Consider the following 24,436-nt stretch of genomic DNA (forward strand, 5'->3'; position numbering starts at 1 on the left):
CTTAAAATGCCTATAAATACACCCCTCACCACACCCACAATTCAGTTTTACAAACTTTGCCTCCGATGGAGGTGGTGAAGTAAGTTTGTGCTAGATTCTACGTTGATATGCGCTCCGCAGCAAGTTGGAGCCCGGTTTTCCTCTCAGCGTGCAGTGAATGTCAGAGGGATGTGAGGAGAGTATTGCCTATTTGAATTCAATGATCTCCTTCTAAGGGGTCTATTTCATAGGTTCTCTGTTATCGGTCGTAGAGATTCATCTCTTACCTCCCTTTTCAGATCGACGATATACTCTTATATATACCATTACCTCTGCTGATTCTCGTTTCAGTACTGGTTTGGCTATCTGCTATATGTAGATGAGTGTCCTGGGGTAAGTAAGTCTTGTTTTCTGTGACACTCCTAGCTATGGTTGGGCACTTTGTTTATAAAGTTCTAAATATATGTATTCAAACATTTATTTGCCTTGACTCAGAATGTTCAACTTTCCTTATTTTTCAGACAGTCAGTTTCATATTTGGGATAATGCATTTTAATTTAACATTTTTTACCTTAAAATTTGACTTTTTCCCTGTGGGCTGTTAGGCTCGCGGGGGCTGAAAATGCTTCATTTTATTGCGTCATTCTTGGCGCGGACTTTTTTGGCGCAAAAATTCTATTTCCGTTTCCGGCGTCATACGTGTCGCCGGAAGTTGCGTCATTCTTTGACGTTATTTTGCGCCAAAAATGTCGGCGTTCCGGATGTGGCGTCATTTTTGGCGCCAAAAAGCATTTAGGCGCCAAATAATGTGGGCGTCTTATTTGGCGCGAAAAAATATGGGCGTCGCTTTTGTCTCCACATTATTTAAGTCTCATTTTTTATTGCTTCTGGTTGCTAGAAGCTTGTTCTTTGGCATTTCTTCCCATTCCTGAAACTGTCATTTAAGGAATTTGATCAATTTTGCTTTATATGTTGTTTTTTTCTTTTACATATTGCAAGATGTTCCACGTTGCAACTGAGTCAGAAGATACTTCAGGAAAATCACTGCACAGTGCTGGAGCTACCAAGCTAAGTGTATCTGCTATAAACTTTTGGTATCTGTTTCTCCAGCTGTTATTTGTATTGCATGTCATGTCAAACTTATTAATGCAGATAAAATTTCCTTTAGTACTGTTACATTACCTGTTGCTGTTCCGTCAACATCTAATTTTCAGAGTGTTCCTGATAACATAAGAGATTTTATTTTTTAAATCCATTAAGAAGGCTATGTCTGTTATTTCTCCTTCTAGTATACATAAAAGTCTTTTAAAACTTCTCTTTTTTCAGATGAATTTTTAAATGAACATCATCATTCTGATACTGATAATGGTTCTTCTGGTTCAGAGGTTTCTGTCTCAGAGGTTGATGCTGATAAATCTTTGTATTTGTTCAAGATGGAATTTATTCGTTCTTTACTTAAAGAAGTGTTATTTGCATTAGAAATAGAGGATTCTGGTCCTCTTGATACTAAATGTAAACGTTTAAATAAGGTTTTTAAATCTCCTGTAGTTATTCCAGAAGTGTTTTATCTCCCTGATGCTATTTCTGAAGTAATTTCCAGGGAATGGAATAATTTGGGTAATTTATTTACTCCTTCTAGACGTTTAAGCAAATTATATCCTGTGCCATCTGACAGATTAGAGTTTTTTGGGACAAAAATCCCTAAGGTTATGGGGCTGTCTCTACTCCTGCTAAATGTGCTACTATTCCTACGGCAGATAGTACTTCATTTAAGGATCCTTTAGATAGGAAAATTGAATCCTTTTTAAGAAAAGCTTACTTATGTTCAGGTAATCTTCTTAGACCTGCTATGTTTTTAGCGGATGTTGCTGCAGCTTCAACTTTTTGGTTAGAAGCTTTAGCGCAACAAGTAACAGATCATAATTTTATAGCATTATTATTATTCTATAACATGCTAATAATTTTATTGGTGATACCATCTTTTGATATCATTAGAGTTGATGTCAGGTATATGTCTCTAGCTATTTTAGCTAGAAAAGCTTTATGGATTAAACTTGGAATGCTGACATGTCTTCTAAGTCAACTTTGCTTTCCCTTTCTTTCCAGGGTAAATAATCATTTTCGTTCCTTTCCTCACAAGGAACAAAAGCCTGATCCTTCATCCTCAGGAGCGGTATCAGTTTGGAAACCATTTCCAGTTTGGAATATATCCAAGCCTTATAGAAACCTATAGCCAGCTCCTAAGTACCTATGAAGGTGCGGCCCTTATTCCAGCTCAGCTGGTATGGGGCAGATTACGTTTTTTTCAAGAAATTTGGATCAATTCCGTTCTTAATCTCTGGTTTCAGAAACATTGTTTCAGAAAGGTACAGAATTGGCTTCAAGTTAAGGCCTCCTGCTAAGAGATTCTTTTCTTTCCCGTGTCCCAGTTAACACAGCAAAGGCTCAGCATTTCTGAAATGTGTTTCAGATCTAGAGTTGGCTGGAGTATTTATGCCAGTTCCAGTTCTGGAACAGGGGCTGGGGTTTTATTTTATCTCTTCATTGTACCAAAGAAGGTCAATTCCTTCAGACCAGTTCCGGATCTATCATTATTGAATCGTTATGTTAGGATACCAACATTCAAGATGGTTACTGTAGGACTATCCTGCCTTTTGTTTAGCAAGGGCATTATATGTCTACAATAGATTTACAGGATGTGTATCTGCATATTCCGATTCATCCAGATCACTTTTAGTGTCTAAGATTCTCTTTTTAGACAAGCATTACCAGTTTTGTGGCTCTACCGTTTGGCCTAGCCTCAGTTCCAAGAATTTTTTTCAAGGTTCTCGGTGCCCTTCTTTCTGTAATCAGAGAATAGGGTTTTGGTATTTCCTTATTTGGACGATATCTGGGTACTTGTTCAGTCTTCTCATTTTCGAAGAATCTCATACGAATCGACTTGTGTTGTTTCTTCAAGTTCATGGTTGGAGGATCAATTTACCAATCAGTTCATTGATTCCTCAGACAAGGGTAACCTTTTTAGGTTTCTAGATAAATTCAGTGTCTATGACTCTGTCCTTGTCAGACAAGAGAAGTTTAACATTGATATCAGCTTGTCAAAACCTTCAGTCACAATCATTCCCTTTGGTAGCCTTATGCATGGAAATGTTGGGTCTTAGGACTGCCGCATCAGATGCGATCTCCTTTGCTCGTTTTCACATGCGACCTCTTCAGCTCTGTATGCTGAACCAATGGTGCAGGGATTACTCAAAGATATCTCAATTAATATCTTTAAACCGATTTTACAACACTCTCTGACATGGTGGACAGATCACCATCGTTTAGTTCAGGGGGCTTCTTTGTTCTTCCGACCTGGACTATAATCTCAACAGATGCAAGTCTTACAGGTTGGGGAGCTGTGTGGGGGTATCTGACGGCACAAGGGGTTTGGGAATCTCAGGAGGTGAGATTTCCGATCAATATTTGGAACTCCGTGCAATTTTCAGAGCTCTTCAGTCTTGGCCTCTTCTGAAGAGAGAGTTGTTCATTTGTTTTCAGATAGACAATGTCACAACTGTGGCATGCATCAATCATCAAGGAGGGACTTACAGTCCTCTGGCTATGAAAGAAGTATCTCGAATTTTGGTTTGGGCGGAATCCAGCTCCTGTCTAATCTCTGCGGTTCATATCCCAGGTATGGACAATTGGAAAGCGGATTATCTCAGTCGCCAAACGTTGCATCCGGGCGAATGGTCTCTTCACCCAGAGGTATTTCTTCAGATTGTTCAAATGTGGGAACTTCCAGAAATAGATCTGATGGCTTCTCATCTAAACAAGAAACTTCCCAGGTATCTGTCCAGATCCCGGGATCCTCAGGCGGAGGCAGTGGATGCATTATCACTTCCTTGGAAGTATCATCCTGCCTATATCTTTCCGCCTCTAGTTCTTCTTCCAAGAGTAATCTCCAAGATTCTGAAGGAATGCTCGTTTGTTCTGCTGGTAGCTCCGGCATGGCCTCACAGGTTTTGGTATGCGGATCTTGTCCGGATGGCCTCTTGCCAACCGTGGACTCTTCCGTTAAGACCAGACCTTTTGTCTCAAGGTCCTTTTTTCCATCAGGATCTGAAATCCTTAAATTTAAAGGTATGGAGATTGAACGCTTGATTCTTGGTCAAAGAGGTTTCTCTGACTCTGTGATTAATACTATGTTACAGGCTCGTAAATCTGTATCCAGAGAGATATATTATAGAGTCTGGAAGACTTATATTTCTTGGTGTCTTTCTCATCATTTTTCTTGGCATTCTTTTAGAATACAGAGAATATTACAGTTTCTTCAGGATGGTTTAGATAAGGGTTTGTCCGCAAGTTCCTTGAAAGGTCAAATCTCTGCTCTTTCTGTTCTTTTTCACAGAAAGATTGCTATTCTTCCTGATATTCATTGTTTTGTACAAGCTTTGGTTCGTATAAAGCCTGTCATTAAGTCAATTTCTCCTCCTTGGAGTTTGAATTTGGTTCTGGGGGCTCTTCAAGCTCCTCCATTTGAACCTATGCATTCATTGGATATTAAATTACTTTCTTGGAAAGTTTTGTTCCTTTTGGCCATCTCTTCTGCCAGAAGATTTTCTGAATTATCTGCTCTTTCTTGTGAGTCTCCTTTTCTGATTTTTCATCAGGATAAGGCGGTGTTGCGAACTTCTTTTGAATTTTTACCTAAGTTGTGAATTCCAACAACATTAGTAGAGACATTGTGGTTCCTTCATTATGTCTTAATCCTAAGAATTCTAAGGAGAAATCGTTGCATTCTTTGGATGTTATTAGAGCTTTGAAATATTATGTTGAAGCTACTAAGTCTTTCTGAAAGACTTCTAGTTTATTTGTTATCTTTTCCGGTTTTAGAAAGGCCAGAAAACTTCTGCCATTTCTTTGGCATCTTGGTTGAAATCTTTAATTCATCTTGCCTATGTTGAGTAGGGTAAGACTCCGCCTCATAGGATTACAGCTCATTCTACTAGGTCAGTTTCTACTTCCTAGGCGTTTAGGAATGAAGCTTCAGTTGATCAGATTTGCAAAGCGGCAACTTGGTCCTCTTTGCATACTTTTACCAAATTCTACCATTTTGTTGTATTTTCTTCTTCTGAAGCAGTTTTTGGTAGAAAAGTACTTCAGGCAGCGGTTTCAGTTTGAATCTTCTGCTTATGTTTTTCATTAAACTTTATTTTGGGTGTGGATTATTTTCAGCAGGAATTGGCTGTCTTTATTTTATCCCTCCCTCTCTAGTGACTCTTGTGTGGAAAGATCCACATCTTGGGTAGTCATTATCCCATACGTCACTAGCTCATGGACTCTTGCTAATTACATGAAAGAAAACATAATTTATGTAAGAACTTACCTGATAAATTCATTTCTTTCATATTAGCAAGAGTCCATGAGGCCCGCCCTTTTTTTGTGGTGGTTATGATTTTTTTGTATAAAGCACAATTATTCAAATTCCTTATTTTATATGCTTTCGCACTTTTTTCTTATCACCCCACTTCTTGGCTATTCGTTAAACTGAATTGTGGGTGTGGTGAGGGGTGTATTTATAGGCATTTTAAGGTTTGGGAAACTTTGCCCCTCCTGGTAGGAATGTATATCCCATACGTCACTAGCTCATGGACTCTTGCTAATATGAAAGAAATGAATTTATCAGGTAAGTTCTTACATAAATTATGTTTTTTTCTTGATGTAATGACTAACCTAATATTGATCCAGCCGGCCAAGCAAAGGGAAGTCCAAAATAGACACTCCTAAATCAGCATGTCCCAGTGTGTTGGTGATAAGAATAAGTTTATATTGTAATTGGTTAAAAAAGTGTAGTGGCAAAATTGGTGAAAAAATAATCAGATGTAGTGACAAAACATCCAAAAAATAGAAGAGAAAAAATGTGTAAAAAAATTTGGAAAAACTGAAAAAAAAAAAAAAAAATTGAAAAATTTAAAAAATTATAAAATTATAAAAATACAAGTGAAAAACAAATTGTGAAAAAGTTTTAGTTGGTGATAGTGATCCACTGTCACACACAGTGTTATGCTGTGCACAATATCCTTCCACAGTCACTGTATAGTACAGAATGTGCCATCTGTTGGTCCCCCTTGGCATATATTCCTATAATCTTTACTGATGTGCCAGCATTAGCAGACCAAAGCAGTACACACATACCTAGGCACAAATACGGAGTGTGACTGAATAATAAAAGCTACAGATGTGCCCCATATGTCTGAACTTGTTTATCTTTGATACAGCAATGCTGCTCCTTATAAATATTACTTACATACATTAAATATTGTGCACAGATACATATAATGCAGTTCCTGATCCTGTTTAGTTGGCTTTATATAGTTCTTCTGTTAACCCCTTGGTGACCTGGGCGGGCAGCGGCTAAGCCTCCCTGAGCTGAGTACTTGACCTCCTGTCTATCCTGCTATGAGTCCTGGCTCTCCTGTGGCCTGCCATTAATAGTATACTGCAGAGTGTTTTATTGTGTTTGTGTATTATGGTACAGCCCCAGCCTGGCCCCTCTCCGGCAGTAGCCGGCCCTTCACTTACCAGGCTAACTTAGTCATGTTGTCCGTTCGTTGCTCTTGCTGCTGCCTGCCTTGTTGACTTCAACTTGTCGCCACCCATCTCAGTGTTGTCGTCGTGTCCGACTCCTGTCTGTCCCCTTGGCTCCAGTCCTGCCTCCTGCTGCCTTGAACGTGGCCGCACACGGTCTGCTGCAGCTCCTGCCGCCTGAGCCTCTTGCGCAGTTAAAATTCTGTCACTGTGCGCACGGCATGTGGAGGCGGAGCTGAGCAGCCGCCAGACAGACAGAGCCAGGGCAGGTGGTGGGAGAGTCAGAGTGTGTTCATAATATGTGGACCGGATTCCGGATTTACCGGCTGGTCCACATATTGCAGAGCAGCGAGCCTGATTGTAAGTATCTAAAGCGACAGCAGGCTCCTCCACGGCTCCAGACTCCAGTCCACTGAGTCAGTCCAGTCTTTTTTTTCACATCACAGTGCAGAGAGGCTGAGCGCACAGCGTGCGCTGCAGACATGATACGATAGAGACACAGCAGGTCCAGGACTTGTAATGTTACATGTATGACATGTCATCACGGAGAACGAGTCAATCACACGCTGCCAAGGACCCCCCCCCCAAAAAAAAAAAAATAATTAATAATAAAGGCAAATTTAAAAAAAAATAAAAATAAAAAATTTAAATAGAAAAAAAAATGCAGCTTATGCATAGTGGTGGGGCCCCTTTAAGAAGCCGGGCCCTCGGGCCAGGGCCGATGTGCCCGACTTGTCAGTCCGCCCCTGCCCGATGGTTCTGAACGTCCTGTGTCTTTTGCGTCCAGATCTCTAACTCCATCTGAGAGAAATTATGCCCAGATTGATCGGGAAGCTTTAGCAATAATTTGGGCTGTGAAGAAATTCCACATTTATATATATGGCAGACCTTTTACTCTGATCACGGATCATAAACCACTTTTGTCCATTCTGCACCCTCAGAAGGGTATCTCCAACACGACAGCTGCTCGACTTCAGCGCTATGCACTTCAGCTGGCGGGTTACAACTACTCCATTAAATATCGATGCCACAGTGATCATACAAATGTGGATATGTTTTCAAGATTACCAATGGTAAATCCCATGACAGCATCTTCTAAAATTATAGAAACTCCTCCACAGCCTTTAAATCTAAATTCCAAAGTGATTGCTACTTATACATGCTCTGATTCTACCTTACAGGAAATTAAGTCTTTTGTTCAACATGGGTGGCCTAAAGTGGTTCGCTCTGACCTTCAGCCATATTTTACAAGGAAGAAGGAAATTGTGCATGACTCAGGCTGTCTGTTATGGGGGTCACGAGTGATAATTCCGACCTTACTGCAAACGTTAGCATTAAAGTTACTACACAGCTCACATCAGGGTGTAGTAAAAATGAAGCAAAGAGCACGAGAATATTTTTGGTGGCCTAAATTGGATACAGATATTGCTTCTTATGTAGCTACTTGCAATGCATGTGCACAGACACAGCGGAATCCCAGCAGGGACACCTCAAAAACTTGGCCATGGCCAAATGAACCTTGGACAAGAATCCATGTTGATTTTGCAGGGCCAGTGGATGGACGAATGTATTTGGTGGCTGTGGATGCTCATTCCAAGTGGCCAGAAGTAGTTCAAATGTCAAGTTCTACAACACAACAAACCATTGTCGTTCTTTCCAGTATGTTTGCAAGATTTGGACTGCCACAAACTTTAGTCTCAGACAATGGTCCACAGTTCTTATCACATGAATTTGAAACATTTCTAGATACAAATAACATCAAACACTGTAAGACAGCTCCATATTTTCCAGCCTCTAATGGACAGGCTGAAAGATTTGTACAAACTTTAAAACGCCACTTAGCTGTCTCTCACAAATCAAAATTTAATCTAAACTCCCTTTCTAACTTTTTGTTTAACTATAGAAACACACCCCATGCCACTACTGGGCTATCACCTGCAATGTAAATGTTTGGAAGATGCCTGAGAACTCCACTGGATAAAGTTAGACCAGAACATTCCAATCAAGAGTTGAACACTTCTAGTGTTTCGGAATTTGTTCTTCATGACAGAGTATAGGTTAGAAACTTCCGTGGCTAGAATAAATGGATTCCAGCTGTCATAATACAAGGCATGGGCAATAGAATGTTTACAGTTCAACTACAAGCTGGTGGTACAGTTCCCGCCATGTAGATCAAATGAGACATAGATCTCAACCAGCTACACAAATATCCAATGATTCAGATGGTGAGGATATCTGGCATGGAGTGTAGTGCCCACCTGAGTCTTCTAAGGATGAAAATACAATGAACACAACTGAAATAGATCAACCTCAGAATGATTCTGTCCAACAACAAAATATCACAGGTGATCAACAACCGTTGGGTACTCCTCCACAGACAATTTCTCCTGAACCAAATACTCTACGGCCCACTAGACACAGAAGGCCACCTTCTAGATGGCAATGTGAGGATTCAGTGAGAGATTATTCATCAAGGAATGACCTAATCCAAAGGCGGACTTATCACAGAAAACATAACTGTGACTGAAATCTAGGCTGTGACCTAGGTCTTGTGCACATAGACTATAGAGATAAACTGTTCTAAGTTCAAGTGTATGGTTTAGTGATAAACATGTATGTCTATTACTTGTTGTATGTTACAATATTATCCACTGTCCTTTATTTTTATTTTTTTTATTTTTGTTTTAGAAAAAAGGGGATGTTAAGATTACTGCAGTTTTTACTGTATCTTTGCACTAACCTTGTCTCATCATTATATGTTAGAAGTGCTGTAGCTTTAAGCTCAGCTCACCACACCCTCTGCGTGTGTCTGGGTCTCTGTGACATCATCAGAAGTCATGTTAGTTTTTACTGATGAACCTGTTAGTGAAGAAGCCATGTGGTTGTAGTTGAATAAAAGTTTGTCTAAAGTACCTGCTGCCGCGCCTGAGTGATATGTGAAAGAGACATCAGACACAAGGTAACAGCACAAAACTGAATGTTCTAATCCTGACTACACAGAGAACATAACAGGTGTATGTGTGGTGTGTGTGCATATGAGTGTGTATATGTTTCTTGTGTGTATGGTGTGTGTGCATATGAGTGTGTATATGTTTCTTGTGTGTATGGTGTGTGTGCATATGAGTGTGTATATGTGGGTGAATGTGTGATGTGCATACATATGAGTGTGTGTATGTAAGGTGCGTGCATATGAGTGTGCGTATGTAAGGTGCGTGCATATGAGTGTGCGTATGTAAGGTGCGTGCATATGAGTGTGCGTATGTAAGGTGCGTGCATATGAGTGTGCGTATGTAAGGTGCGTGCATATGAGTGTGCGTATGTAAGGTGCGTGCATATGAGTGTGCGTATGTAAGGTGCGTGCATATGAGTGTGCGTATGTAAGGTGCGTGCATATGAGTGTGCGTATGTAAGGTGCGTGCATATGAGTGTGCGTATGTAAGGTGCGTGCATATGAGTGTGTGTATGTAAGGTGTGTGCGTATGTAAGGTGCGTGCATATGAGTGTGCGTATGTAAGGTGCGTGCGTATGAGTGTGCGTATGTAAGGTGCGTGCATATGAGTGTGCGTATGTAAGGTGCGTGCATATGAGTGTGCGTATGTAAGGTGTGTGCGTATGTAAGGTGCGTGCATATGAGTGTGCGTATGTAAGGTGTGTGCGTATGTAAGGTGCGTGCATATGAGTGTGCGTATGTAAGGTGTGTGCGTATGTAAGGTGCGTGCATATGAGTGTGCGTATGTAAGGTGCGTGCATATGAGTGTGCGTATGTAAGGTGTGTGCGTATGTAAGGTGCGTGCATATGAGTGTGCGTATGTAAGGTGCGTGCGTATGAGTGTGCGTATGTAAGGTGCGTGCATATGAGTGTGCGTATGTAAGGTGCGTGCATATGAGTGTGCGTATGTAAGGTGTGTGCGTATGTAAGGTGCGTGCATATGAGTGTGCGTATGTAAGGTGTGTGCGTATGTAAGGTGCGTGCATATGAGTGTGCGTATGTAAGGTGTGTGCGTATGTAAGGTGCGTGCATATGAGTGTGCGTATGTAAGGTGCGTGCGTATGAGTGTGCGTATGTAAGGTGCGTGCATATGAGTGTGCGTATGTAAGGTGCGTGCATATGAGTGTGCGTATGTAAGGTGTGTGCGTATGTAAGGTGCGTGCATATGAGTGTGCGTATGTAAGGTGTGTGCGTATGTAAGGTGCGTGCATATGAGTGTGCGTATGTAAGGTGTGTGCGTATGTAAGGTGCGTGCATATGAGTGTGCGTATGTAAGGTGCGTGCATATGAGTGTGCGTATGTAAGGTGTGTGCGTATGTAAGGTGCGTGCATATGAGTGTGCGTATGTAAGGTGTGTGCGTATGTAAGGTGCGTGCATATGAGTGTGCGTATGTAAGGTGTGTGCGTATGTAAGGTGCGTGCATATGAGTGTGCGTATGTAAGGTGTGTGCGTATGTAAGGTGCGTGCATATGAGTGTGCGTATGTAAGGTGCGTGCATATGAGTGTGCGTATGTAAGGTGCGTGCATATGAGTGTGCGTATGTAAGGTGCGTGCATATGAGTGTGCGTATGTAAGGTGCGTGCATATGAGTGTGCGTATGTAAGGTGCGTGCATATGAGTGTGCGTATGTAAGGTGCGTGCATATGAGTGTGCGTATGTAAGGTGCGTGCATATGAGTGTGCGTATGTAAGGTGCGTGCATATGAGTGTGCGTATGTAAGGTGCGTGCATATGAGTGTGCGTATGTAAGGTGCGTGCATATGAGTGTGCGTATGTAAGGTGCGTGCATATGAGTGTGTGTATGTAAGGTGTGTGCGTATGTAAGGTGCGTGCATATGAGTGTGCGTATGTAAGGTGTGTGCGTATGAGTGTGCGTATGTAAGGTGCGTGCATATGAGTGTGCGTATGTAAGGTGCGTGCATATGAGTGTGCGTATGTAAGGTGTGTGCGTATGTAAGGTGCGTGCATATGAGTGTGCGTATGTAAGGTGTGTGCGTATGTAAGGTGCGTGCATATGAGTGTGCGTATGTAAGGTGTGTGCGTATGTAAGGTGCGTGCATATGAGTGTGCGTATGTAAGGTGCGTGCATATGAGTGTGCGTATGTAAGGTGTGTGCGTATGTAAGGTGCGTGCATATGAGTGTGCGTATGTAAGGTGTGTGCGTATGTAAGGTGCGTGCATATGAGTGTGCGTATGTAAGGTGTGTGCGTATGTAAGGTGCGTGCATATGAGTGTGCGTATGTAAGGTGTGTGCGTATGTAAGGTGCGTGCATATGAGTGTGCGTATGTAAGGTGCGTGCATATGAGTGTGCGTATGTAAGGTGTGTGCGTATGTAAGGTGCGTGCATATGAGTGTGCGTATGTAAGGTGCGTGCGTATGAGTGTGCGTATGTAAGGTGCGTGCATATGAGTGTGCGTATGTAAGGTGCGTGCATATGAGTGTGCGTATGTAAGGTGTGTGCGTATGTAAGGTGCGTGCATATGAGTGTGCGTATGTAAGGTGTGTGCGTATGTAAGGTGCGTGCATATGAGTGTGCGTATGTAAGGTGTGTGCGTATGTAAGGTGCGTGCATATGAGTGTGCGTATGTAAGGTGCGTGCGTATGAGTGTGCGTATGTAAGGTGCGTGCATATGAGTGTGCGTATGTAAGGTGCGTGCATATGAGTGTGCGTATGTAAGGTGTGTGCGTATGTAAGGTGCGTGCATATGAGTGTGCGTATGTAAGGTGGGTGCGTATGTAAGGTGCGTGCATATGAGTGTGCGTATGTAAGGTGTGTGCGTATGTAAGGTGCGTGCATATGAGTGTGCGTATGTAAGGTGCGTGCATATGAGTGTGCGTATGTAAGGTGTGTGCGTATGTAAGGTGCGTGCATATGAGTGTGCGTATGTAAGGTGTGTGCGTATGTAAGGTGCGTGCATATGAGTGTGCGTATGTAAGGTGTGTGCGTATGTAAGGTGCGTGCATATGAGTGTGCGTATGTAAGGTGTGTGCGTATGTAAGGTGCGTGCATATGAGTGTGCGTATGTAAGGTGCGTGCATATGAGTGTGCGTATGTAAGGTGCGTGCATATGAGTGTGCGTATGTAAGGTGCGTGCATATGAGTGTGCGTATGTAAGGTGCGTGCATATGAGTGTGCGTATGTAAGGTGCGTGCATATGAGTGTGCGTATGTAAGGTGCGTGCATATGAGTGTGCGTATGTAAGGTGCGTGCATATGAGTGTGCGTATGTAAGGTGCGTGCATATGAGTGTGCGTATGTAAGGTGCGTGCATATGAGTGTGCGTATGTAAGGTGCGTGCATATGAGTGTGCGTATGTAAGGTGCGTGCATATGAGTGTGTGTATGTAAGGTGTGTGCGTATGTAAGGTGCGTGCATATGAGTGTGCGTATGTAAGGTGTGTGCGTATGAGTGTGCGTATGTAAGGTGCGTGCATATGAGTGTGCGTATGTAAGGTGCGTGCATATGAGTGTGCGTATGTAAGGTGTGTGCGTATGTAAGGTGCGTGCATATGAGTGTGCGTATGTAAGGTGTGTGCGTATGTAAGGTGCGTGCATATGAGTGTGCGTATGTAAGGTGTGTGCGTATGTAAGGTGCGTGCATATGAGTGTGCGTATGTAAGGTGCGTGCATATGAGTGTGCGTATGTAAGGTGTGTGCGTATGTAAGGTGCGTGCATATGAGTGTGCGTATGTAAGGTGTGTGCGTATGTAAGGTGCGTGCATATGAGTGTGCGTATGTAAGGTGTGTGCGTATGTAAGGTGCGTGCATATGAGTGTGCGTATGTAAGGTGTGTGCGTATGTAAGGTGCGTGCATATGAGTGTGCGTATGTAAGGTGCGTGCATATGAGTGTGCGTATGTAAGGTGCGTGCATATGAGTGTGCGTATGTAAGGTGCGTGCATATGAGTGTGCGTATGTAAGGTGCGTGCATATGAGTGTGCGTATGTAAGGTGTGTGCATATGAGTGTGCGTATGTAAGGTGCGTGCATATGAGTGTGCGTATGTAAGGTGCGTGCATATGAGTGTGCGTATGTAAGGTGCGTGCATATGAGTGTGCGTATGTAAGGTGCGTGTGTATATGGGGGCATTTGCCTTAAAGGGACATTCCGGTCGAAATGTAAATGTGCATAGATTTATTACATCTTTGAATAGAAACAGATGTGCATTAGACATGTATTGGCAAAAAATCTTTTAGTAAAAGTTATCACTGTTTTTGTGTTAACATTTTGCTCTGCACGTGCATGTGAAGCATAGCTGAGTGTGCCTTCATTTTAAATAATGCAGCTGCTCAGAGCACCAGTGGGGCTTGTGTCATGTCAGCATTTAAGCAATTGAGTCATTACCAGATGATACTAGCCTCTTAGGCTCCCTGAGCAAGTGCTGTGTTTAAAATGCTGGTGCATGGAGCATACTTAAATACACTTTTGAAACAGCTATAGCTTTTATTAGAAGCATTTTTGCTAATACATTTATATTACAAAAATGCTTATATTCAAAATGTTAATGCATCCATGTGGATTCCAATTTTGGCTGGAATGTCCCTTTAAAATGCTCGGGCCTATATTTGGTCCCAGTCCAGCCCTGCTGATAACAGAAATAAAGTTGTAAAAAAAAAATGGATGCTCTATCTGAGCCATGAAGGTTTGATTTTGACTTTACTGTTACCTTAAAGGAACACAGAAGTCTAAATTAAGACTTCACGATTCAGAGAGAACTTACAAAGGAAAAATAAAACTTTTTAATTTATTATAAAATGACCTTTGTTGAAGCTTCCTTTCCTTGAGAGCATACTGAGGTAGGCTCATGAGTGTGCATGTGACTTGTGCACTGTGTTTGTCTGTACTAATGTTATGCATGCATGGATCTAAACACGACTACCTCAGTATGCTCTCATGGAAAGGAACTAAGGAGACTCAAAACATAAAAAATGCCAACACCCTACATAGTCTTGGCGCTTTGTGATTGTGACACTTGTGGTTCAATCGCGCATATCGCGCACTATGTAGCATCAGGTGAAATTTACTTCCAGTTAAAACCAACAAACCAGTTTATACAAATCTGCGTTTAGCATGAATTATTCTCTGAATTGTACTAAATATAAATCCCTCTCTGTGAGGGACCTTACAATGGTGGGTCACAAACATCACATTCCTGCTGGGCGTATTTATTTAAGACATACTTTCCCTCTTTAGCACAAGATCAGTGAGTACAGTACGTACATTCCTGCTCATTTGTACAAAAACACAACATTATTTTACATTCTACAAAACGTGATGTGGGAAGAATCTGAGGATCTGAGAGATCTACTGTATGATTTTGCTTTTGGTTCAGAATCTGAGGATCTGAGAGATCTACTGTATGGTTTTGCTTTTGGTTCAGGATCTGAGAGATCTACTGTATGATTTTGCTTTTGGTTCAGGATCTGAGAGATCTACTGTATGATTTTGCTTTTGGTTCAGAATCTGAGGATCTGAGAGATCTACTGTATGGTTTTGCTTTTGGTTCAGAATCTGAGGATCTGAGAGATCTACTGTATGATTTTGCTTTTGGTTCAGAATCTGAGGATCTGAGAGATCTACTGTATGATTTTGCTTTTGGTTCAGAATCTGAGGATCTGAGACATCTACTGTATGATTTTGCTTTTGGTTCAGAATCTGAGGATCTGAGAGATCTACTGTATGATTTTGCTTTTGGTTCAGAATCTGAGGATCTGAGGGATCTACTGTATGATTTTGCTTTTGGTTCAGAATCTGAGGATCTGAGGGATCTACTGTATGATTTTGCTTTTGGTTCAGAATCTGATGATCTGAGAGATCTACTGTAAGATTTTGCTTTTGGTTCAGAATCTGAGGATCTGAGGGATCTACTGTATGATTTTGCTTTTGGTTCAGAATCTGAGGATCTGAGGGATCTACTGTATGATTTTGCTTTTGGTTCAGAATCTGAGGATCTGAGGGATCTACTGTATGATTTTGCTTTTGGTTCAGAATCTGAGGATCTGAGGGATCTACTGTATGATTTTGCTTTTGGTTCAGAATCTGAGGATCTGAGGGATCTACTGTATGATTTTGCTTTTGGTTCAGAATCTGATGATCTGAGGGATCTACTGTATGATTTTGCTTTTGGTTCAGAATCTGAGAATCTGAGAGATCTACTGTATGATTTTGCTTTTGGTTCAGAATCTGATGATCTGAGAGATCTACTGTATGATTTTGCTTTTGGTTCATCAACACCATTTCTAGTTTTGCTGTTTCTGTTTTTGTATCGGATTGAGGCTGTTTTGGGGTTCATCTGAGGGTATTCTTGTGCATCTCTAATGATACTAGTCACACATCCTGAGACTGCATTGGCTTTGCTTGTGTTACCCTGATTTAGTCATGAGAGGGACTGTTAGCGCTTGATGTTACTGGGGCGTTTGTAACAGGGCAGCAATGCAATATCACATACTTAAAGGGACAGTACAGTCAAAAATAAACTTTCATGATTGGGATAGGGCATGTCATTTTAAACAACTTTCCAATTTACTTTTATCATCAACTTTGCTTTGTTCTCTTGGTATTCTTAGTTGAAAACTAAACCTAGGTAGGTTCATATGCTAATTTCTTAGACCTTAAAGGCCACCTCTTATCTGAATGCATTTGACAGGTTTTTCACAACTAGAGGGCATTTGTTCATGTGTGCTATATAGATAACATTGTGCTCACGCCCATGGAGTTACTTAGGAGTCAGCACTGATTGGTTAAAATACAATTCTGTAAAAAGCACTGAGATAAGAGGCAGTCTGCAGAGGCTTAGATACAAGATAATCATAGAGGTAAAAGTGTATTAATATAACAGTGTTGGTTATGCCAAAATGGGTAATGGATAATAAAGGGATTATCTATGTTTTCAAACAATTCAAAGTCTGGTGTAGATTGTCCCTTTTAATATGCAGAACTCTCCCTAACCAGCAGGTCCCCTGCACATTGGGGAACCTCACAGTTTGCTTGTTCTGCAGAAAACCATAATGTGTAGCCTTCATAGTAGTTATATTGGATAAATACAAATAGTTCATTCAGTGCTGGAAATGCTTTAAATAAAACATAAAGAGATGGTATTAGGCAGGCTGCCAAATGCCAGACTTGCATTTTAGTCAATCAGTGCTGACTCCTAGGTAACTCCACGACAAACATGAACTAACGCCTTCTAGTTCTGAAAAACTCTAAAATGCATTCAGATAAGAGGTGGCCTTCAAGAGCTTATAAATTAGCATATGAGCCTACCTAGGTTTAGCTTTCAACTAAGAATACCAAGAGAACAAAGGAAATTTAATGATATGTCAATTGGAAAGTAGTTTAAGTACATGCCCTATCTGAATCATGAAAGTTTATTTTTTACTAGAATGTCCCTTTAATTGTAAATAAGTCCTAGGTAATTTGTAACTAAAATGTGATTATAATCTAAAGTTGTGCTGAGAGTTTATCTTTAGCATTAGTGTAATAGTAATGTAATGAGACAATCCCTCCGTTAGTGACCGGCCCTCTGTACAAAAATGCTTGTGAGCCTGATCTGAGGCATTCAAAGGATAGGGAGACTATATCCCTAGACACGGGCGCTCTTACAGTTTGCAGGAGAGTTGGGGACAAAAGGATGTTGGTGCAGATTATTAGACTATATCCCTAGACACGGGCGCTCTCACAGTTTGCAGGAGAGTTGGGGACCAAAGGATGTTGGTGCAGATTATTAGACTATATCCCTAGACACGGGCGCTCTCACAGTTTGCAGGAGAGTTGGGGACCAAAGGATGTTGGTGCAGATTATTAGACTATATCCCTAGACACGGGCGCTCTCACAGTTTGCAGGAGAGTTGGGGACCAAAGGATGCTGGTGCAGATTATTAGACTATATCCCTAGACACGGGCGCTCTCACAGTTTGCAGGAGAGTTTGGGACAAAAGGATGTTGATGCAGATTATTTGACTATATCCCTAGACACGGGCGCTCTCACAGTTTGCAGGAGAGTTGGGGACAAAAGGATGTTGGTACAGATTATTAGACTATATCCCTAGAAACGGACACTCTCACAGTTTGCAGGAGAGTTGGGGACAAAAGGATGTTGGTGCAGATTATTAGACTATATCCCTAGACACGGACACTCTCACAGTTTGCAGGAGAGTTGGGGACCAAAGGATGTTGGTGCAGATTATTAGACTATATCCCTAGACACGTGCGCTCTTACAGTTTGCAGGAGAGTTGGGGACAAAAGGATGCTGGTGCAGATTATTAGACTATATCCCTAGACACGGGCGCTCTCACAGTTTGCAGGAGAGTTGGGGACAAAAGGATGTTGGTGCAGATTATTAGACTATATCCCTAGACACGGGCGCTCTTACAGTTTGCAGGAGAGTTTGGGACAAAAGGATGTTGGTGCAGATTATTAGACTATATCCCTAGACACGGGCGCTCTCACAGTTTGCAGGAGAGTTGGGGACAAAAGGATGTTGGTGCAGATTATTAGACTATATCCCTAGACACGGGCGCTCTCACAGTTTGCAAGAGAGTTTGGGACAAAAGGATGTTGATGCAGATTATTTGACTATATCCCTAGACACGGACACTCTCACAGTTTGCAGGAGAGTTGGGGACCAAAGGATGTTGGTGCAGATTATTAGACTATATCCCTAGACACGGGCACTCTCACAGTTTGCAGGAGAGTTGGGGACAAAACGATGCTGGTGCAGATTATTAGACTATATCCCTAGACACGGCGCTCTCACAGTTTGCAGGAGAGTTGGGGACAAAAGGATGTTGGTGCAGATTATTAGACTATATCCCTAGACACGGGCGCTCTCACAGTTTGCAGGAGAGTTGGGGACAAAAGGATGTTGGTGCAGATTATTAGACTATATCCCTAGACACGGGCGCTCTCACAGTTTTCAGGAGAGTTGGGGACAAAAGGATGTTGGTGCAGATTATTAGACTATATCCCTAGACACGGCGCTCTCACAGTTTGCAAGAGAGTTGGGGACCAAAGGATGTTGGTGCAGATTATTAGACTATATCCCTAGACACGGGCGCTCTCACAGTTTGCAAGAGAGTTGGGGACAAAAGGATGTTGGTGCAGATTATTAGACTATATCCCTAGACACGGGCGCTCTCACAGTTTGCAGGAGAGTTGGGGACAAAAGGATGTTGGTGCAGATTATTAGACTATATCCCTAGACATGGCGCTCTCACAGTTTGCAAGAGAGTTGGGGACCAAAGGATGTTGGTGCAGATTATTAGACTATATCCCTAGACACGGGTGCTCTCACAGTTTGCAGGAGAGTTGGGGACAAAAGGATGTTGGTGCAGATTATTAGACTATATCCCTAGACACGGGCGCTCTCACAGTTTGCAGGAGAGTTGGGGACAAAAGGATGTTGGTGCAGATTATTAGACTATATCCCTAGACACGGGCGCTCTCACAGTTTGCAAGAGAGTTGGGGACAAAAGGATGTTGGTGCAGATTATTAGACTATATCCCTAGACACGGGTGCTCTCACAGTTTGCAGGAGAGTTGGGGAGAAAAGGATGCTGGTGCAGATTATTAGACTATATCCCTAGACACGGGCGCTCTCACAGTTTGCAGGAGAGTTTGGGACAAAAGGATGTTGATGCAGATTATTTGACTATATCCCTAGACACGGACACTCTCACAGTTTGCAGGAGAGTTGGGGACCAAAGGATGTTGGTGCAGATTATTAGACTATATCCCTAGACACGGGTGCTCTCACAGTTTGCAGGAGAGTTGGGGACAAAAGGATGTTGGTGCAGATTATTAGACTATATCCCTAGACACGGTTGCTTCACAGTTTGCAGGAGAGTTGGGGACAAAAGGATGTTGGTGCAGATTATTAGACTATATTTAGAGGCTAAATAAACAAATTCCATTTATTCTGCATTTACATCACCAGGGTATTTAGCGGGTTCCTTTTATTACCAGCCCACAGAGTCAGATACTAAAGCCACATGCACACAGTGACCATCTCATCACAGCTGTAAATTAACTGAAAACAATCTGTCTCTTCTCGTCACCCCAGTATAAAGCTCTGGGACGTTAAACTGCTCTGCTAGTTTATCACTTAACCCAGAGACGGCCAAATGGCCACCCACGTGCCACATGCGGCCCTCTGCACTAGTTTTTGTGGCCCTCAAGCGGAACTTAAAATGTGTGCTGTGGGAACGTCTGGTGGGTGTGCAAGGTGGTCATAACTCACTGGAGGGGTAAAAAGAAGACAGGGGGTATCCTGCAACCTTATCTAACTCTGGTCCTGCTCACTGGGCATTTCTCTGAAACATATTATTTGTGTGTTTTATAAATTTATATGTGGCCCTTAACTGATCTGCAGCCTTTGTGTGCCAGGTAATGGTTATCATCATTAAAGGAACAGCAAACCAAGCATTTAATTCCCCATAAGTGGAGCACAAAAATATCAGTGCTACTGTGTGTCAGCATCACTCAAGCGCAATTGATAACTCTCATATTACAAGTTAAAAGTAATATTTTATCTCTTAAGTGAGAGTTTAGGGCGCAATAACATTTGCATGTTAAATATAAGTGAGTGCACTAAATCCCCACATAACTCACTTCAATGGGATCACACATTACGATTCACATCATATATAGCTCATGCACTAAGGTGATGATTTGTTAAGCAAAGGGTGTGAAGCAGTTCTGTGCTATACTATTAATAATGTTGGTTTATTTAATGTCTCAGAAAGTGCTACATTTCACTTGGGGATTTGGCATTGTGCTTGAGTGCAGCATTTAACTTACTACTGCAAGCACAATGATTGTGCTAATAACCTGCTAAAAAGGTCAGACAGTGTTAAGATGCCCTGGTTGAAACTTTTAACCACCCAACTTGTAATATCAGATGTGCCTTGACCTTTTAGGTCGTCAGTTTCCGGCCTTTTACCTTTAAGGACCACCTACACCAATCCCCCCAACTTAGCACTTCTTTTAAACCTTTTATAAATAAAGACACCAGACATATTTCTTGGTAAAAAAAACTGTCAGCAGCTCCTTTATTAAATATATAAATAAAACCTTTCAAATAGTTAAATAAACTTTATAAATAAGTGCAAATAACATACTGCAATAACAATAACATCTGTAAACATTTGAGCAAGAGGTGCTAGTTCAAAATCTTCACAAGTATGGCCGTCAATTATCTGGACACAACTTTATTAAGGATTGAGTCCGTTAGCCCTCTTTAAAACCTGACTCTAAGAGACCCCCTTGTCCCTTGAGACATTTCCACAAGCATTACACCCTATGGAAATACAAATTTAGTTAACACCTTCCAATTGGCCATAACCCGCTGTCTTGCAGTGAACTAGCACCCCTGCCAACAACTGGCCTTATATCAATCAGCCCAGTCCCAACAAAGCCTACTTGAAATCAAGGATGAAGAGCTGCAGGCCGAACTCTTTGAGATGCACCCCATTGAGGAGATAAAACTCCCCACGCCTAACCTCCTCCAGATCAGGATGATGAACCACTGATCCCCCAAGTCTTCGCACAAAAGACCCAACCAATTTATTGATTTTCTGTCTGCCCTTATCAAGCTTAACAGGGTCCCAAGCTGCCCTCCATACCAAACGTGGAACCATATTACACCAAACAATCTTCAATAACGGATATAGATCCGACAACCTCCCAAATCTCTCTTAATCATCCAAACCAAGTCCCTTTGAGGCACAAAACCCAAATTATTGCCCCCAGCATAAACTATCAAGACATCCGGGTTTGGATACAGTTTACAATAATCCACTATCCGTAACAGCAATTGGTCCCAACAGAGACCACACACCCCAAACCTCTGCACATCCCACTCAGATCTGGAAAAACCCAACTGCAGAACATAGACCTTCTGTGAAGCTGCCCTCCGGGCCCAATAAATAAATGAGTGACCAAAAAGCCGCATCCTTTCAAAACCTATAATACAAAGAAAACATAAGAGAACATAACATCACCTCAAACCTTCAAACCAGAGCGAACATATAGTTGATAACATTGGGACCCCCACCTGCCAATGTTTTTAACCACACTCTCACTGAAACCCAAAGCCGACACCTCGGTAGCAGCCCCAATCCGAAAGGAATGGGACCCAAAGTCGAGTGGTGACAAACCCAAACGCCCCAAGGCTCTGGATAAAATAGCCTGAAATTGGAACTGAGACAGAGAGCTGCCGTCCTGATGGATCAGTAAAGAACCCGTGACCGGAAAACGACAGAGCAAATATTCACCCAAACAAACCCATGGACAAACTTCCAAACCACTAGGAAACAAAACAATCGATTTGCCCTTTCCAACCTGATCGGTCTTACTCCGCATCAGGAAAAGCTCAATTTGTGATGCCGACATAACAATGTCGGACTTACCCAAGCCTCGAGAAGCCCATTTATTCCTACTAACCAATTCCGATATACAAAATGCCCCCAAAAAGGCCAAAACAAATGCCAAACGAAAAAGACACACCTCAAAAACAGATGAACAAATCTCCGTCAAAACCCCACAAATTTTAACCAACAGCGAAAAAGTAATAGGCCTTCTGTGATCAAAACTCCTACCCCTTTTTTTATGCTCTTTAAAACCTGACAAACACAAAAAGCCTTAGTAACATCCGACAGTCCCATCAACCTAAATCGAAAAGCCAAAGCAGCTAATCTCTTGTCCATCCCAGAAGGGGAAACCTTTTGACACTTCCAGGTCCACATCCACTCTAGCAGACAGTCAAGAACCTCAGCCAACCCCTCCAGAATTCCACACTCAGACAACTAAGCCACCCACTCACGCCAAACACTATCATAAGCCGCCCAAGTACCTGGAAACAAAGAATCTTTCACCATTCAAGCCAGTCCTCCATTTCCACAGATAGGTTGGACACTGACACCCGATCAAATCTGCCCCAGGAGCCAGCTCTCAAAACCTCTGCCACTGGAAATGAGAGAGAGAATCAGCTAATGAGTTATCCACACCAGGAATATGTTTTGCTCTAACAAACACATTCATCCTCAGACACTTCAATACCAATAATCGCAACAGTCTCAACACTGGGAGCGAAGAAGCAAAGTATTCAGCGCAGAAACAGAAACAGATTTGTTCATCAAACCTCCTCCCACACAAACAGGGCCACCACAATCGGAAACAATTCCAGAAAAAAACAAATTGCGGATCAGATCACAACCAAACCACGAATCTGGCCAAGCGGCCGCACAACAATACCCCTGAAAATAAGCCCGAAACCATGGCCACCATCAGCATCAGTCACCAACCCCAACTCTTCATAAGAAAGCTTAACTTCCTGTATCAAATTAGACCCGTTAAACTCTAAAAGGAATTGCTTCCACACCCTCAAGTCATCTTTTAATTCTCGAGATAACCGCACAAAATGATGCGGCTGCTGAACTCCAGCCATGGCCAAAGGGAGTCTTCTGCAAAAAACCCTCCCCATCGGTAAAATACGACAATCAAAGTTCAATTTGCCCAATAAGGACTGATGGTCTTTCAAAGTCACCTTCTTGGCCATTAAAGTCCGCCCAATAATCAAAACCAAGTCATCAATTGTATCAAGAGGAAGCCTCCATTCCATGGTCACAGAATCTATGGTGGTACCAAGAAAGCTAAGGACTGTCACCGGCCCTTCAGACTTCTCACAAGCAATGGGAACCCCAAATTCACTTGCCACTAGATAACAAGCATCACGCATAAGCTGGCACACCTCAGACCCAGCCGGGATGACAAACAGGAAGTTGTCAAGATAATGCACTGAATTGAAACCCGACCTGACACAAATCACCCATTCAAGGAATGTGCTGAAATACTTGAAGAGTGAGCAGGAGAAAGAACAACCCATGGGCAAACAAATATCCACAAAATATGAATCCTCAACACAACAACCAAGCAAATGATGTGAAGAAGGGTGAACAGGCAATAGTCGAAAAGTAGCCTCAATATCAATCTTGGCCATCAATGCTGATCGCCCAGCCTCACGAACCAAGTGAACAGCCTGATCAAAAGATGCATACTTAACTGAAGCCAACTCTTCTGGAATGCCATCATTGACTGATCCCCCTTTAGGGAAAGACAAGTGATGGATCAAACAAAACTTCCCTTGCTCCCGTTTAGGAACCACCCCCAACGGGGAAATCCTCAGATTGACCAGAGGCGGTTCAGAAAAGAGGCCTGCCATGTGATGCAATTCAACTTCTTTAAAAAAAAAATTCACTCACAAACCCCAGCCACTGCGTAGACGATTTTAAATGACCCTTAAAACACCTCTGCCCCCCTTGAGAAGGGATAACAAAGCCAAATTGAAAACCGTGAAACAACAAAGCAGCCTTTTCCTTACAACCTTTCCTCCTAGTGTACTTGATGAGCCACAGCTCCATCACCCTCCAAACAGTAGCCCTTTCTGCCAACAGTCGACGGCCCCCCAGTAGATTGGCCGCCAACTCCCGCCAGAAAGGGCTGCGTGGCTCTCAAAGGGGTCATGATCTTCAACCATAACCCCATGTCCCGATCATCCCACCTCATAGTAGGCTTATCCGACAAACGCTGCCTAAACTGCTCATCATAAGCCCACCAGGCCCTTCTCCCATATCTCCTCTGGGCTGCTGCAACTTTGTCAAGATAGCAGAACAGTGCCGCTTCTTCTTTAGGAAACTTCTCTGACAGGACACTTGCGTAAATCACAAAAGCCTGTAACCAACTGGTGAATGTTTTAGGCAACTTTCTATATAGTTTCTTATGCTCCTCCTCCTCTTTTTTTTCACCGTATCCTTCTTGGAATCCTCAGCGATTTCAAAAGACTGGTCAAGAGGCAGAAGGAAAAAGAGCTCAGGGGGAACCAAACCCTTGCTGCCGTGGA

The sequence above is a fragment of the Bombina bombina genome, chromosome 6 (assembly GCF_027579735.1).
Source record: "Bombina bombina isolate aBomBom1 chromosome 6, aBomBom1.pri, whole genome shotgun sequence".
Taxonomy (NCBI): Eukaryota; Metazoa; Chordata; class Amphibia; order Anura; family Bombinatoridae; genus Bombina; species Bombina bombina.